The 16030-nt window shown below is 32.6% G+C and overlaps 1 non-coding gene across 1 annotated transcript; it reads left to right on the top strand.

The window, feature by feature from the left end:
* Positions 1-11245: 11245 nt before the first annotated feature.
* LOC132620550 (small nucleolar RNA SNORD24) lies at positions 11246-11337 on the top strand. Its single transcript, XR_009574994.1, has one exon. It is a non-coding gene; the product is annotated as a small nucleolar RNA SNORD24 (small nucleolar RNA).
* Positions 11338-16030: the final 4693 nt, after the last annotated feature.

Raw genomic sequence — 16030 nt, 5'->3', positions numbered from 1 at the left:
TTATGTGGCATTAACTAAGAGGGTGTTTGGATTGACTTTTCAAAAGTAGCTTATAAGCTACCCTCTGTTTGGATGGTTGTTTCCCATTGTTCATTAATGTATTATTTTCTACAAAATCATATTTGTTTTTATTATTCTTAAAATTATATTGTATGGTGTTATAAACCAGTTGTAATCTCGTTATTATATAACCATGAAAAAACCCAATTTTTGTAACCACGGATTTGGTGATTTTTGCGTAGTTACGTATTTTATTTCCCCATTATACCCCTACCCACCTACATCACACCCAAACCTACCCCACCCCCACTAACCCCCTACTGCCACCTACCCCACCAACCCCCACCCCTACCCCCATCCTCTGCCACCCACCCCACCCTACCACTCATCACTACCCTTCACCACTACCCATCCCACCCCCACAACCACTTACCCCCATCCTACCACCACCCTACTACCCCCACCTACAACCCATAACCACTCACCCCCACCCCCTACCCCAACCCACAACCCCTCACCCTATATATATAAACTAGTTTGTAATTAAGGGTTAATGGTATTTTAGTAAACTCACATGTTATTATATAGTATCATACTGTCAAACAAAACAATAAAAATGTTATTAAACCGCAACAAACGATACAGTACATCCAAACATTGTATTCATTAATACAATACAGTACAATACAATACCATACAGTACAGTACAATACAATACAATACAATACCATACTATACCATTCCATATTGTACATTATGAAACCATGGGTAACGACCATCCAAACATAGGCTTAAAAGTAATAAATTAGGAATACCAACTTTTGACTTTTGACTTATTTTGTACTTTTTAAGCCTAACCTTCTGTTTGGATGGTTGTTTCCCGTGGTTCATTAATGTACAGTATGATATGGTACAGTATGGTGTTGTATTGTATTATACTGTATTAATGAACACAATGTTTGGATAGACAGTATCGTTTGTTGTGGTTTAATAGCATTTGTATTGTTTGGTTTGACCGTATGGTACTGTATAATAACTTGTAAGTTTACTAAAATACCCTCAACTCTTAATTAGAAATTAATTTATATATATTAATAAAACAAAATAGGAACTTTAAAAAATAAGTAGGTAGTGGGTGGGGGTGGTGGAGGGGTAAGTGGTTGTGAGATGAGGGTGGGGGTAGTGGGGAGGGGTAGTGGGTGGGGGGGTGGAGGGGTGGGTGGTACTTGGTAGGGTGGGGGTGAGTTGTTGTGGGGTGGGGGTAGGTGGCAGAGGAGTGGAGTAGTTAGGGTGGGGGTGGGGGTGGGTGGGGTGGATGGTGGATGGTGGAGGGTGGGGAGGGGTGGGATGGGGGTGAGTGGTAGGCTGGGGGTGGGGAGGAGTGGATGGTGGAGGGTGGGGTATAATGGGGAAATAAAATACGTAACCATGGAAAAATCACCAAATCCGTGGTTACAAAAATTAGGACTTTTCATGGTTATATAACCATGGGATGAACCAAGGGTTTACAACACCATACCACATAATTTTAAGAACAATGGAAACAAACATAGTTTCATAGAAAATCATACATTAATGAACCACGAGAAACCACCATCCAAACAGGGGGTAAAAGTAAGTGCTTAAAAGCATTTTTATCTTTTCCAAACACTACAAAAACTAGAAAAGAGCTTAACACCCAATAAGCACTTAAAATAAGTCAATCCAAACACACTCTAATTAATTATAGAATGGATAACAATAATCTCAACCTCTCTATATATAATTAATCTGTTCTACATGATCATCAGATCTAGAATTCTACACTAATTAGCGACATTGGACATGAAGACTACCAAAGCGATAATGATTTTAGTTATTTTCTTCCTTGTTTTCTCACTAGGCTCTAACTTTGGCCTCTCCTCATTTGAAGATTCACCGCCACCGAGGGTGAAGGGGCAGATTGATGTTCCAACTCAAGATATAATTGGCAGATCATCTCTCGAGACGATGCATCATAGAAGAATGTTACGATGTCGCGGTTGTCCTTGGTGGCGTTGGCCAGTGTGTTGTGAATCTATCACCGTTAAAAAGCCTCAGTGAGATAGTCGTGTACCTTAATTACATGTTCTTTGTACTTGTTTAATCTATTGGGAAACTAATTCAGATAATTATATTTGATGTGTCACAAATCTTTTATGGCTAGTAACTTTTGCATCTCCAACTTTTTTAACACTTTCGATGGCTGTTCACCGGTAATATAATAGGGAAAAGGACACAAATATTGATAACCAGTGGACCAAGAATCTTAAAAGTCATTTTTTAGCCTTTTCAAAATAGTTCTATTTTTAAGCCATTTTTCAACTAATTCCAGCATATGTATAGAAACTGTATCATTGTTGTATACGTATAGAAAATATATCATATGTATAGAAACTGTATCATTATTGTATAGAATATATATCACAACTGTATATGTATAGAAAAAATGTATCGTACATATAGTAAGTGTATCATTATCGTATAGAATATGTAAAGATGTATAGAAAATATATCATTGTTGTATAATTTGTGTATAATAAATGTATAATCAACGGATAATTAGAAAATGTATTATTAGTGTATAATTCTTGTTTAATAAATATATAATTAATGTATACTTACTACTTATACATGTTTCGGGATAATTTTTTTCATCGATCTTTAGTGGCGACTTTGTCGCCACAAATAGCCCCGTTCTTTTTGTAGTGAACTTTCAGTGATGACTTTTAAAGTCGCTACAAAAAGTCTAATTTTTTGGGTAGTGAATGGGTTGGGGTAGCGCTTGGCATCAATTTGGGTCGAACAGTCAACTCAGGTCATTTGCTTAAAGGGAAAAGTACATGGTGTGATCATCAGGAAGAAAAAAAGGACCCAAAATGGCCCCATTTTGAACAAATGTCCCGAGTTGGCCATTCGGCCAAACTAATGCCATGCGCTGGCCCAAAAACAAAGGATCAAACTTTTAGTCGCCACTAAAAGTTCGCTGCAAACAACAAAAAGATTAGACTTTTTGTGGCGACTTTTAAAGTCGCCACTAAAGGTTCGCTGCAAATTTCCATTTATTTTTCTATCTTCTACTAGGAATTAAAAAAGAAGAACTAAATAAATAAACTAAAGTAACCATCATCGAAAACTTAACAAACTAAAATATATCAACTACAAACTGATAAAATTAGTAAGTATACATTAACTATACATTTATTAAACATAAATTATACGTTAATTATACATTTATTATACATAAATTATACACATATTATACAATAATGATACAATTTCTATACGTATGATACATTTTCTATACATATAAAGTAGTGATACATATTCTATACAACAATTATATGGTTTCTATACGTATATGTATGATATATTTTTTATACGTAGGATACACTTTCTATACAAGAATGATACAGTTTATATACATATGTTGTAATTATATATACACTTTTTATACAAGAATGATACAATTTATATACACTTTCTATATAAGAATGATACAGTTTATATACATATGCTGAAATTATATATACACTTTGTATACAAGAATGATACAGTTTATATACACTTTCTATACAAGAATGATATAGTTTATATACATATACTGGAATTATATATACACTTTCTTTACAAGAATGATACAGTTTATATACACTTTTTATACAAGAATGATACAGTTTATATACACTTTTTATACAGGAATGATACAATTTATATATACTTTCTATACAAGAATGATACACTTTATATATTGTATATGTATGATACATTGTCTAGACGTATGATACACTTTCTATATAAGAATGATACAATTTTTACATAAATTATACAACAATGATACATTTTCTATACTTATGTATGGAATACATATAATATGTGAATCATTAGTGTATAATCAATGTATAACTAATGTATAATATATGTATGATTAGTGAGTATAAGTTGATGATACATTTATTATACACAAATTACACAACAACGATACAAACCTATGATACATTTTCTATAGATATACGGTGGGGATACATATTCTATACAACAATGATACTTTTTTTTACATATGATACATTTTTGATACATTTCTATACATAGTTGATCTTTTAGTGGCAACTTTTAGTGCTTTTTTTGCAACGAACCTTTAGTGGCGACTAAAGTCGCCATAAAGGTCTTTTTTTTGGGGGGGGGGGGGGGGGTAGTAAATGGGCTGGTGGGCTACAAAATGGGTTTGGAGAAACTTGAGCCATCCGGTGGGATTAGTTTGGGCCGGATGGCCATTTATGTCCTTTTCCCTTCCTTAAAATGGGGCCTTTTGGGGTTCCCAATATAGTATTCTTTCTGTCCGAATTTATGTGAGAAGTTCGGATTACGAGAGCAAAACACTTAATTTTTTATGTGAATTTGTATATAAATTCTTTAATTAAAAAAAAAATAAAAAATTTACATATTTAAAAATTACATATAAATATTACAGGTCAAGATACCTAATTGATTCAAAATAGTTGTTTTTTTTTTTAGAAAATCCTAGTCAAAGAAAAACTGTTTGACTTCTTAAATAGTAACATATTCACATAAAATGGAACATCGAAAGTACTTGTTATTACTGATGGTTGAATGTTTACGAAAGCAAAAAGATTATCAACTTACATACAAAATCACCTATACATATGGCAATTATGAAAAGATGCAGAGGCAAAAACAATTATAGTTCCTCTTATTATTTTCTGTGAGGCAAAAAAGAAAGGAAATTCTCAAAAATATACAACCCAACATAAATATTACGCCACGTAGCCATATTTTCAGTTTATACAATATTATACTTAACATTATACCAGAGGAAAGCATTATACATAATGTATCAACCTTGTATAAAAGATGTTTATACACAAATATGGGCTAAAGCGTAATTTTCCTTAAAAAATTTGATGCCCAAAGAAACGAAAGGTAAAATTTTGCTATATTAGTGACAATATAGCGTATTTCCAAAGTAAAACCATACTTCTTAAAACTCTGCGTACAATATAAATACATGAAAACAAGTACAGCACCTAAGTAATCAATCTACCTGTCATAAACGAAATTGTTTTGTGCAATGTCTCAGTGCATGATAATCGAACTTTGTGAGGTAAAGCAAGATTGCATCACTTGTAAGCTAATTTTTTACATGGGTTATTAACAAAAACATGAGGAATTTTCACAAATGACTATCCTTTGTTTTTTTTTTTTAAGGCATAGCTATACTTTTGCTAATTACATTTCGTAGCTACAGTAACTTGTATTCAATTCGATTGTATTTGGTTGTATTTAAATTCGGTTGTATTCAAATAATATAAAATACAAAAAAAAAAAAGAGGGATATTTAGATGTATTCAAATTCACTGTATTTCATTTATATACAAAAATATCTCCTTCCAAATACAGGCGAAAAATACATAAAGAAACATTGCATTTTACACTAAAAAGATAACGAATACACTCAGATCTGAGATACAAGAAATAAAAGACACTCGGATTTAAGATACAAGAAATAAAATATACTCAGATCTGAGATACAAGAAACAAAATACGCTTAGATATGAGAAAATGCACTCAGATCCGAGAAAAATTGGGTCGATTGGCCATGGATTCCATCCATAGAAGACGACGGCGATGGAGCAAAAATGAGGGCCGGAGAAGATGATAGCGGTGGAGGAGAGAAGCCAACGATTTTGAAGGAGAAGCCAACGATGGAGCTCTGTTTTTAATGATGAAGCTCTCTTTTAATGGTTATTATGAGAAATACACTCAAAATCGCTTCGAAATCCGGCCAGATCTGATTCGATTTCGAAGGAGAAGCCAGCGATAGAGCTCCGTTTTAATGACAACAATGATGGAGCTCTGTTTTAATGGCAGAGTTGGGGTGGTCCAATGGGTGCTTCCGGGTGGTATTGAGGCGGAGATAAAGAGAGGACAATGAGGAAGACGGAGAAGACATTGGTGGATCCATTGTTGAAAAGAGAGAACTTTGATACAGTACCGTATGTTACAACTTAGGTGTAGTAGTTATGGTAGGTAATTCAAATACGTAATATAGCTACATTGTGTAATTAAATTAAAGTATACCTCTTATATGTTATCTACACCGGGTAAAATTCCCAAAAAAACATCTATGCAGTATTTATAACATGACCAAGAGTATGGGTTTTGGAGGGCCGGGCATTTATGCCGATGCGATTAATCTTACATGGCTTTGGGTCGATACCTATCCTTTCCTTTCAACATTGTTTTGTGCGGAGTTCCCTTCAAATGCACTGGTCTTTAATTTTTGCCCCTCAAATTGGTGGTCTTTAATTTTTGGCCCTTTCGCCTAATACCATGAGGTTTGGGGTTTGAACCCTAGCTCAGTAAAAAAAAAAAAAGGACAATTTTGCAAGGCAGCGTTTTGTAGTAAAGTTAGATCTCAAGACAGAGTTTTGCCGTCAGGTATAAGGCAAAACGAATGCAAAACTTTGCCTTAAGGTAGAGTTTTAACATGCCTGAAGGGTAGAGTTTTGGCATGCTTGAAGGTAAAACTCTACCTTAAGGTAAAATTTCAAACTCTGCCTGAAGGGAGCAAAATTTTGTATGAGGCAGAGTTTTGTAGGCAAATCTTTGCTCTGTGAATCCAAACTCTACCTAGCGATATTTTTATTTTTTATTTTTAACTGAGCAGGGGGTTCAAACCCGAAATCAGGGGGTTCTAATGAATGACAAAAATTAAAGACCAGCCCAAAATAAGGACATTCCTGCTAATTGCCCTCCTTTCAGTTGGGTTTGGGCCCTAACTCTTATTTGGGCACCACACATGAACAAATAGAAATTGGCAAAATTCTAACGAATCACCAAAATTTTAAATTGATGACAAACTTGCCTTATCACAAAAATCACCAAGATTAACGGAAAAACGCAGACGAATTGCCAAAAAATTTGCTACAAATCTTGAGCATTTCAAGTTGGAAGATTTGCCTGGTCACAATTCTAATGGATCACAGGAATTTGTGATCAAATTCTGAGAGACCGTATTAAGTTTGACCAGAAATTCTGATAAATAACTAGAATTAGTATGTGATGATGTTATAATATAATAGCCGATAAATGTTTTTTTGAGAAAATTACATTGTATGTTCATTGGGGGCAACAATGCTACTAAAATTGAACCATTTTTTTAATTCTTACAAAAAATGACCCATTTTTTTTTCAAACTTCTCTCTCTCTCGCTCTCTCTCTCTCTGCCTTTGTATATATGTTTGTATATGTTGGTATAAGTGTCTGTATATGTTTGTATATTTTGGGCTAGTTTTTGTAATATAAGTTTTGGGCTATTTTTTGCAATGTAAGTGACCAACTTGTATATTTCTGAAATTTTACCATATTTTTTTTCTGTCTATTACGATGTTATATATATATATATATATATATATATATATATATATATATATATATCTACATAGTATTTATTTTTTATATATTCAGCTACGAATGCTTTGTAAATTGTACACGCAATGAATGCTTGTACCAAAAGCTATATAACTTGTACACTTTAACCAACTACTTTTTTATCCCACATGACCATATGTCATAGTACTTAATATTTATTCGCTTCTCATGTATAGATGTATGCACTTCAATTTTAATTCTCTGACACATTTATTTCCTCCGTGCACTTTTACTTGTTCACTTTTGACTTTTTACGTTCTTGCTGAATTCTCTTCTCATGTATAGACGTATGCAGTTCAATTTTAATTCTCCTACACAAATTTGTTTCCTCAGTACACTTTTGACTTTTTATGTTCTTTAAGAATTAATAAATCCCATGTGAACATATGCCATAGGACTGAATATTTATTCTCTTCTCATGTATACACGTATGCACTTCAATTTTAATTCGCCGACACATGTTTATTTCCTCCGTGTACTTTTACTTGTTTATTTTTGACTTTTCACGTTCTTGCTGAATGTATATTCTCTTCTCATGTATACATGTATGCACTTCAATTTTAATTCTCCGATATATAGTTATTCTTTTGTGCACTTTTAAGTGTTCACTTTTGACTTTTCACGTTCTTTAAGAATTAATAAAAGAAGTACTCCATCCGTCCGATATTACTTGGCCACATTGCTTGACTTTTCACGTTCTTTAAGAATTAATAAATGAAGTACTCCCTTAGTTCCATATTACTTGGCCACATTACTAAAAATATATATCTGTTTTTCTATTCTATATACAACAACAATAAGTTGTACCAAAAGCAACTAAAATTGTACTCTAAGCAGAGACTAACATGTGCACATTTCAAAAGTTGAACATTAGTTCTACCTCTTGTGTGTTTACTTTTTAAGTCCCCACGGGTCCACAATATCTTAATTGTCCTTTCATTCGTTCATTTGGCATAGTCTCCCTCTGTCTTAGTTTAAATGTCTACGTTTAACTAGACACGCAGTTTAAGAAATAAAGATAGAATTTCAAATCTTGTGGTTCTAAATTAAAAATGTGTATAATATAATAAAATATCCTTTGAGTCTTGTGATTATAAACTTGACATGTAGAATATTTGAATTGTCAACTTACTAAATATAAAAAGAGGCGGACATAACCAAAATAAGACAATTTTATTTTTATTTAACAACAAATGCCCAAGGTGGACGAACACAACAATAATAAGTTGTACAAAAAGCAACTGAAATTGTACTCTAAGTCGGGGTTAACATGTGTACATTTCAGAAGTTTAACATTAATACTACATCTTATGTGCTTACTTTTTAAGTCCCCATGTGTCCACAGTGTCTCAATTATCCTTTCATTTCCTTTATTTGGCACATACTCCCTATGTCTCAATTTAAGTGTCTACGTTTGACTAGACACGAAGTTTAAGAAATAAAGATAGACTTTTGAATCTTGTGGTTCTAAATTAAAAATGTGTGTAATATAATAAAATATCCTTTGAATCTTGTAATTATAAACTTGACATGTAGGATATTTGAACTGTCAACTTACTAAATATAAAAAGAGACGGATATAACCAAAATAAGACAAAATTTTAACAACAATTGAGAAATTAAGGGGAAAAATAAGAGGAAAAGAAAAAAAATATGGAGACTCACTAAGGAGAATTGCAGTATCCTTTGCAAAATATATAAACCATAAAACTAACTAAATTGACTAGTCAAATTAATTATGTTGGACCCCGTGCATCGCACGGGCATAGTTTGCTAGTATTATATATATATATATATATATATATATATATATATATATATATATATATATATATATATATATATATATATAAGCCCCAAGCTTGTACCAATAGCTTCACGAATTGTACATGCATTATATTCTTGTACCTTGAGCTATATAATTTGTACACTTTATCCAACTATTTTTATATCCCATGTAGACATGTGTCATAGTGCTTAATATTTATTCCCTTCTTATGTATAGACGTATGCACTTCAATTTTAATTCTCTGACACATTTGTTTTCTCCGTGCACTTTTACTTGTTCACTTATGACTTTTCACGTTCTCGTTGAATATTTATACTCTTCTTATGTATAGACTTATGCAGTTCAATTTTAATTCTCCTACACAAATTTATTTCCTCCGTGCACTTTTACTTATTCACTTTTGACTTTTCACGTTCTAAATTAACAAATCCCATGTGAATATATGTCATAGTACTGAATATTTATTACACGTGTGCAATTCAATTTTAATTCTCCGACATATATTTATTTCCTCCGTGCACTTTTACTTGTTCACTTTTGGCTTTTCACGTTCTTGCTGAATATTTATTCTCTTCTCATGTATACATGTATGCACTTCAATTTTAATTCTCCGACACATGTATTTCCTCTGTGCACTTTTACTTATTCGCTTTTGACTTTTCACGTTCTTTAAGAATTAATAAATGAATTACTCCCTCCGTCCCATATTACTTGGCCACATTACTTGACTTTTCACGTTCTTTAAGCATTAATAAATGAAGTACTCCCTTCGTCCCATATTATTTGACCATATTAAACGCCCAAGGTGGACGAACACAACAACAATAAGTTGTACAAAAAACAACTAAAATCGTACACTAAGCAAGGACTAACATGTGTACATTTCAGAAGTTGAGCATTAATTCTACCTCTTGTGTGTTTACTTTTTAAGTCCCCATGGGTCCGTAGTATCTTAATTGTCCTTTCATTTCCTTCATTTGACATATACTCCCTGTTGACACTCAATTTTGGCTCATCCTTCTTAAAATTAACGTTTCTGCACAAAATAGCACAAAATACAACTTTTACATATTTTTCACATTTTTAATACGATTTATTGATACTTATCCTTATTTATGCAAATATTATGATTTTTTTTTATCAATTTATCGTCATTTGAATTAATTTAAATAATTATTACTTTTTCAGAGTCATTTGTACAGGCACAGCATAATAGGGCAATTATATCTTAATAAATAATTATTTTTTATTTCTATACAGCACATTATAAAAATCAATCACATTTTTTCTAATTGTATATTAATACTCGTATTTTTATATGTATATTAGTTATATTTTAATACTGTCGATCAATATATAAAAATCGAAATAGTTTATCACATACAAAACTAATTCAACGATATTTAATTTATCTTGCGCAAATTAGCATGATTACATCGCATTACTCCGTAAAATGGGAAGACATATTCCTAAATTTAGACTTGTCTCCCACTCTTTCCCCCCTCCCATTTTTTTTCCAGATTTTATTCCTCTCCCTTTTCTCTGCAGGGCCCCATGTGTTTTCTAACTTTTGACTTTCTCCCATTCTTTCCCCCTAAAAACTCTCTCTCTTCATTATTACACACACACACTAAATATTTGACAGATTTCATTTTCTCTCCCAAGAAACCTAAGCATTTTCCCTCCTCTCATTTTTTTTTTCTTCACCCACTGCCCTCCACAAATCGCCGCCGCCCATCACCACGCCGGAGCTCCGAGCTCCGGCGAACCCCAACTTCACCTCCAACCAGCAGCCACCACGCCACCAAACCACTAACCCGCTGCCCCACAACTTCATCTTCCACCATCTTCTCCGGTGACGAGCTCGCCAGAGTTCTAGACCAACACCACCAGCCCTTTGCTCCCTCCGTTCTCATCACCAAAAGCCTCCACTACGACACACCCTTATGCCCTCATTTTTTTTCTCCGTCACAGGCCCAACGCCACCACCAGTGATGTAAGGATATATTTGCTACTCTTGATGGGACTTTATCAAATTTCTATCTAATGATTATTTATCCACCAAGATCTCTGAGGCCTTATTTTTAAATTGTTTTCTTTTTAAAATATAAGGTTATATTGTTAGTGTGGCCCCATTTATGGGGCAAGTGCTTTCAAATTCTGACGAATTTTTGCCCAAGAAATAGTTAGTACTTATAAGTAAATATGATACATGCTTCGTCTCTTTCAATTTAGGTGTTTTAAATGTATACTATATCAAGTATCTTTTTTTTATTTTGAACAGATTTAATAAGAAATTAGGACTCTAATCCGTAAAATGGTTAATGTAAAAGCTACATAGATAGTAAATAGTTCATTCTAATTTTTTTTTATTCGCATATTACTCATGAGTTACAAGGGAATTGATTACACTCTAAGTTCTAGTGTGAAAATTACAAATACTTGCCTTGATTCTTGTATCATATACTCTTAATTTAGTACTACAACAGTAACATATCAACATAGTACACTCTTTACCTAGTATTATATGAATAATTATGAATAATTATGCTCTGCATCAGAATCCGACAAACACTTAAAAGAGTGTCTTTGTACTGTAGCTACAATTAATCGAATAATTATTGGCCGATGAAGAAATTTCCGTCGATTTCCAAGGCCTTCCATGTACAAAGACGGGTTTTTTATTTTTAGTTTATTCATTATTTCTTTAATTCATCTGATAGTTATTTATTTTCTTACTAACATTTTTATTAAGTCTCATGCAGGTATCCGGAGTTACTTTTTGAAGATGACACTCAAAAGAAGTTCAAATAGCTTCTTAAATTCTCTGTTTATATATATATTTTTTACATTATTAAATTATACAAGCATAAAATATAGTGAAACTTTACTTTTTTTAGGGTGCAGGTTGATGATATTTATTTATGATCTGCTTAGGTGATTTAAATTTTATGTGTTTTAGACAAATCAATATTAGACAGTTATTATTTTCGTAGCTAATATTCTTATAGTTATCATGTTTCGCTAGAGTTTTAATTCAATAGCTTAGTACACTTAAGTGAATAAATAGGGTGATTTGCCTCAATATTTAGGCTTTAGAATATACTCTCATAATTAATTGATCAGGCGTACATACTTAGCTAATTAAATTAGTTAACTCACCTTGAGTGCAAAATAATTTCATGTCCATTCCTTATACCCTTTTCACATACCCAAGCTTCTAAGTTGCACATAACTTTTTTTTTTAAAAAAATTTATTATATCACATATGTATAAAATACGTATTGCACGATTATTTATGTGAATAGTCATATTAGTTATTCTTTAGTCTAAATTCTACTAATTTTTGTAAATAATAATCAAGCCTTTTTACACATCCCTCGTATAGTTAAATTGGTCCAGCCGGGAACCACATTTGTGGATTCTGAAGGATGCCTAACACCTTCCCTTCGGAATAATTTGAACCCTTACCTAGAATCTCACTTATTTTCGTAGATCATGTTAAGCTGCATATATTAATAATTTATAGGTACCCTAGTATACCTTAAATGCTAGGTGGCGACTCTGTACATAATTAATTATTTCAGAGCTCCATAAGTTGTGCTTTGTTTAGCCTTTGGTAAAAATGGGGTGCAACACTCCCCTCTGTCTCAATTTAAGTGTCTACGTTTGACTAGACATGAAGTTAAGAAATAAAGATAGACTTTCAAATATTGTGATTCTAAATTAAAAATGTGTATAATATAATAAAACATCCTTTGAATCTTGTTTTTATAAACTTGACATGTAGGATATTTGAATTTTCAACTTACTAAACATAAAAAGAAGCGGACATAATCAAAATAAGATAATTTTTATTTTATTTTTAACAACAAATGCTCAAGTGGACAAACACAGTAACAATAAGTTGTACAAAAAACAACTGCAATTGTACTCTAAGCCGGGACTAACATGTGTACATTTCAGAAGTTTAACATTAATACTAGCTCTTGTGTGTTTAATTTTTAAGTCCCCACGTGTCTGCAGTGTCTCAATTGTCCTTTCATTTCCTTCATTTGGCATATACTCCCTCTGTCTCAATTTAAGTGTCTACGTTTGACCAGACACGAAGTTTAAGAAAAGAAATAAAAGATAGAATTTTAAATCTTGTGGTTCTAAATTAAAAATATGTATATTATAATATAATATCCTTTGAATCTTCTGATTATAAACTTGACATGTAGTATATTTGAATTGTCAACTTACTAAATATAAAAGGAGGCTGACATAACCAAAATAAGGCAAATTTTAACAACAATTGAGAAATTAAAGGGAACAATAAAGAAATTAAGGGGAACAATAAGAGGAAAAGCAAAAACCTATGGAGAATCGCAGTATACATTGCAAAATATATAAACCATAAAAACTAACTAAATTGAGTAACAAAATTAATCATATCGGGCCCCGCGCATCGCACTATTCAATTACAATTTACAAATTTATATATAGTCAAGCTATAATAGCACAAAATAGTTAAAAATCCAGGCGTACACAAGTAATTAACTAAGTATTTTGGTAGTTAAAAATTAACTACGCATTTTAGTAGGTGTTTGGCTATAGGATTTGGAACTTCAATTTTAAGTTTTGATTTATGAAATCTGCATAAAATTTCCATTTCAAATCATGATTTCAAATTTTAAATTTCAAGTTTTGATTTCAATATTTTATATGTAAAACTTAACCCATTAGTTTATATTTTGTAAAAAATAAAATAAAAATCTATTGTTTTAAATTTTGCAAAAAAGGACTCATGCTCGACGTGAAGAAATTGTTCATACCATGTGGAAAACTTCGATTAAAGAATAGTTAGTTTCCACTCCCTCCGGATAAAAAAGAGTCTCCACTTAGTAATTTGCACAACCCTTAAGAAAATACTATCTCCTAGATAAAAAATATATATTTTGACTAAAGTGCTCCTAATTAAATAGGTGTTGGGATTTGATCACATAACACTTAATAGGGAAAATCTGAAAAAATAAGGTTAATTCTTTCTTGATTTGATAAGTGGACACTCTTTTTGAATCAAGAAAAAAAGGCTAAGTGGACACTCTTTTTTATCCGGAGGAAGTACTATTTATGATTTTTTGGATCAAAGGATCTTTGTAAAAATTATGTGTATCTAAAAGTTTGTAATAGCATGTAATTGCTAGCATTTATTTATAAAAGGAACATGGTGATATACGATTTATTAATACGGCTCTAGGATATTCTGATACCTTATTTATGGACTATGATTTGCTCATTTGGTAAGATTATGTAAGAATTGGAGAAGTTTTGATAGTTTTCACAAATTGTGGAATTTTCATGTTTATGAAAATAAAAACATAAGTAATCTAAATTGCATGTCCAAACAAAATTTTAATTTCAAATCAATCAAATCACTAATTTCAAATCATACTTTGAAATCGTGTCCAAATGGGCAAAAAAAGGTATATTCCTCTAATAGAGGGGGAAATGTTGTCATGAAGTTTGATATGACCAAAGCTTATGACAGAGTCTCCTGGAGTTTTCTGTGTTTGGTTCTAAAGAAGCTTGAATTTGCCTAGAACTGGATCGAGCTTATTAAAAATTTCATATCCAACAACTGGTACTCAGTGCTTATAAATGGTGGAAGAAATGTTTTTTTCAAGTCTACTAAGGGGCTGAGGCAAGGGGCCCCCTCTCCCCATCCCTTTTCATTTTAAGTGCTGAACTGCTGTCCTAAATGCTTAATGAGCTGCCAAGAAATCCTAGGTACAAAGGTTTTTGGATGAACAATATGGGACCTCAAATAAACCATTTGACCTTTGCTGATGACACTATCTTATTTTGCAATGGGAGTAAAAGACCTATACAATTGCTTATAAACACTCTGTCTAAATATGAGGAAGTTTCAGGACAACTTATTAGCAAGAATAAAAGTTGCTTTGCTATGGGGGAGAAGACCAACTTGCTTGCTATAACCAGGGTTAAGTTGATTACTGGAATGAGAGTTCAAAAGCTCCCTATGAAATATATGGGATGCCCTCTCTTTATAGGAAGAAAGTTAAATGATCACTTTAATGACTTTGTGAACAAAGTTGTCAACAGGATTAAGGGCTGGCACACTAAGTTCCTATCAACATGTGGTAGAGCCACTTTGATCAGACATGTCCTACTGGCTATGCCTATTCACCTACTTACTGCTATCAGTCCAACCAAAGGAACCCTTGATCTTATTGAAAAATATATTAATAGATTCTTTTGGTATGGTCATGACAATGGAGGCAAACACCACTGGGCTGCTTGGCATAATATGTGTTTTTCTTACAAGGAAGGGGCCGCCAATTCCAGAAGACTACAAGATAGTTGCCAAGCTTTCAAGGTAAAACAGTGGTGGGCACTCAGGACAACTAACTCTCTATGAAGCCAATATATGAGGTCTAAATATTTTGGAAACCACCATCCTAATGTTGTCAACTGGAAAAAGGGTGACTCTCAGTGCTGGAAAGAATTATGCAAAATAAGATGCAAATCCGAGAAATATATCTACTGGAAACTTGGAAAAGGAAATATGTCATTTTGGTTTGATAACTGGTCTGGATTGGGGCCCATCAACCAGCTGGTCATTGTTGATCAGAACTATAGTAACATCAAAGTGAATATGGTATTGAAAAAAGGTTGTTAGGACTGGACTTGTCTACATATGTAACCGGCTTTGGAAGTTAAGAACCTGGCCAATAATCTTACTATTTCTCTTGGCAACCATGCTGA

This window comes from Lycium barbarum, chromosome 11 (genome assembly GCF_019175385.1).
Source record: "Lycium barbarum isolate Lr01 chromosome 11, ASM1917538v2, whole genome shotgun sequence".
NCBI classification, from domain to species: Eukaryota; Viridiplantae; Streptophyta; class Magnoliopsida; order Solanales; family Solanaceae; genus Lycium; species Lycium barbarum.
The sequence above is the reverse complement of the archived record's forward strand: the minus strand, read 5'-3'. Positions and strand labels throughout refer to the sequence as shown.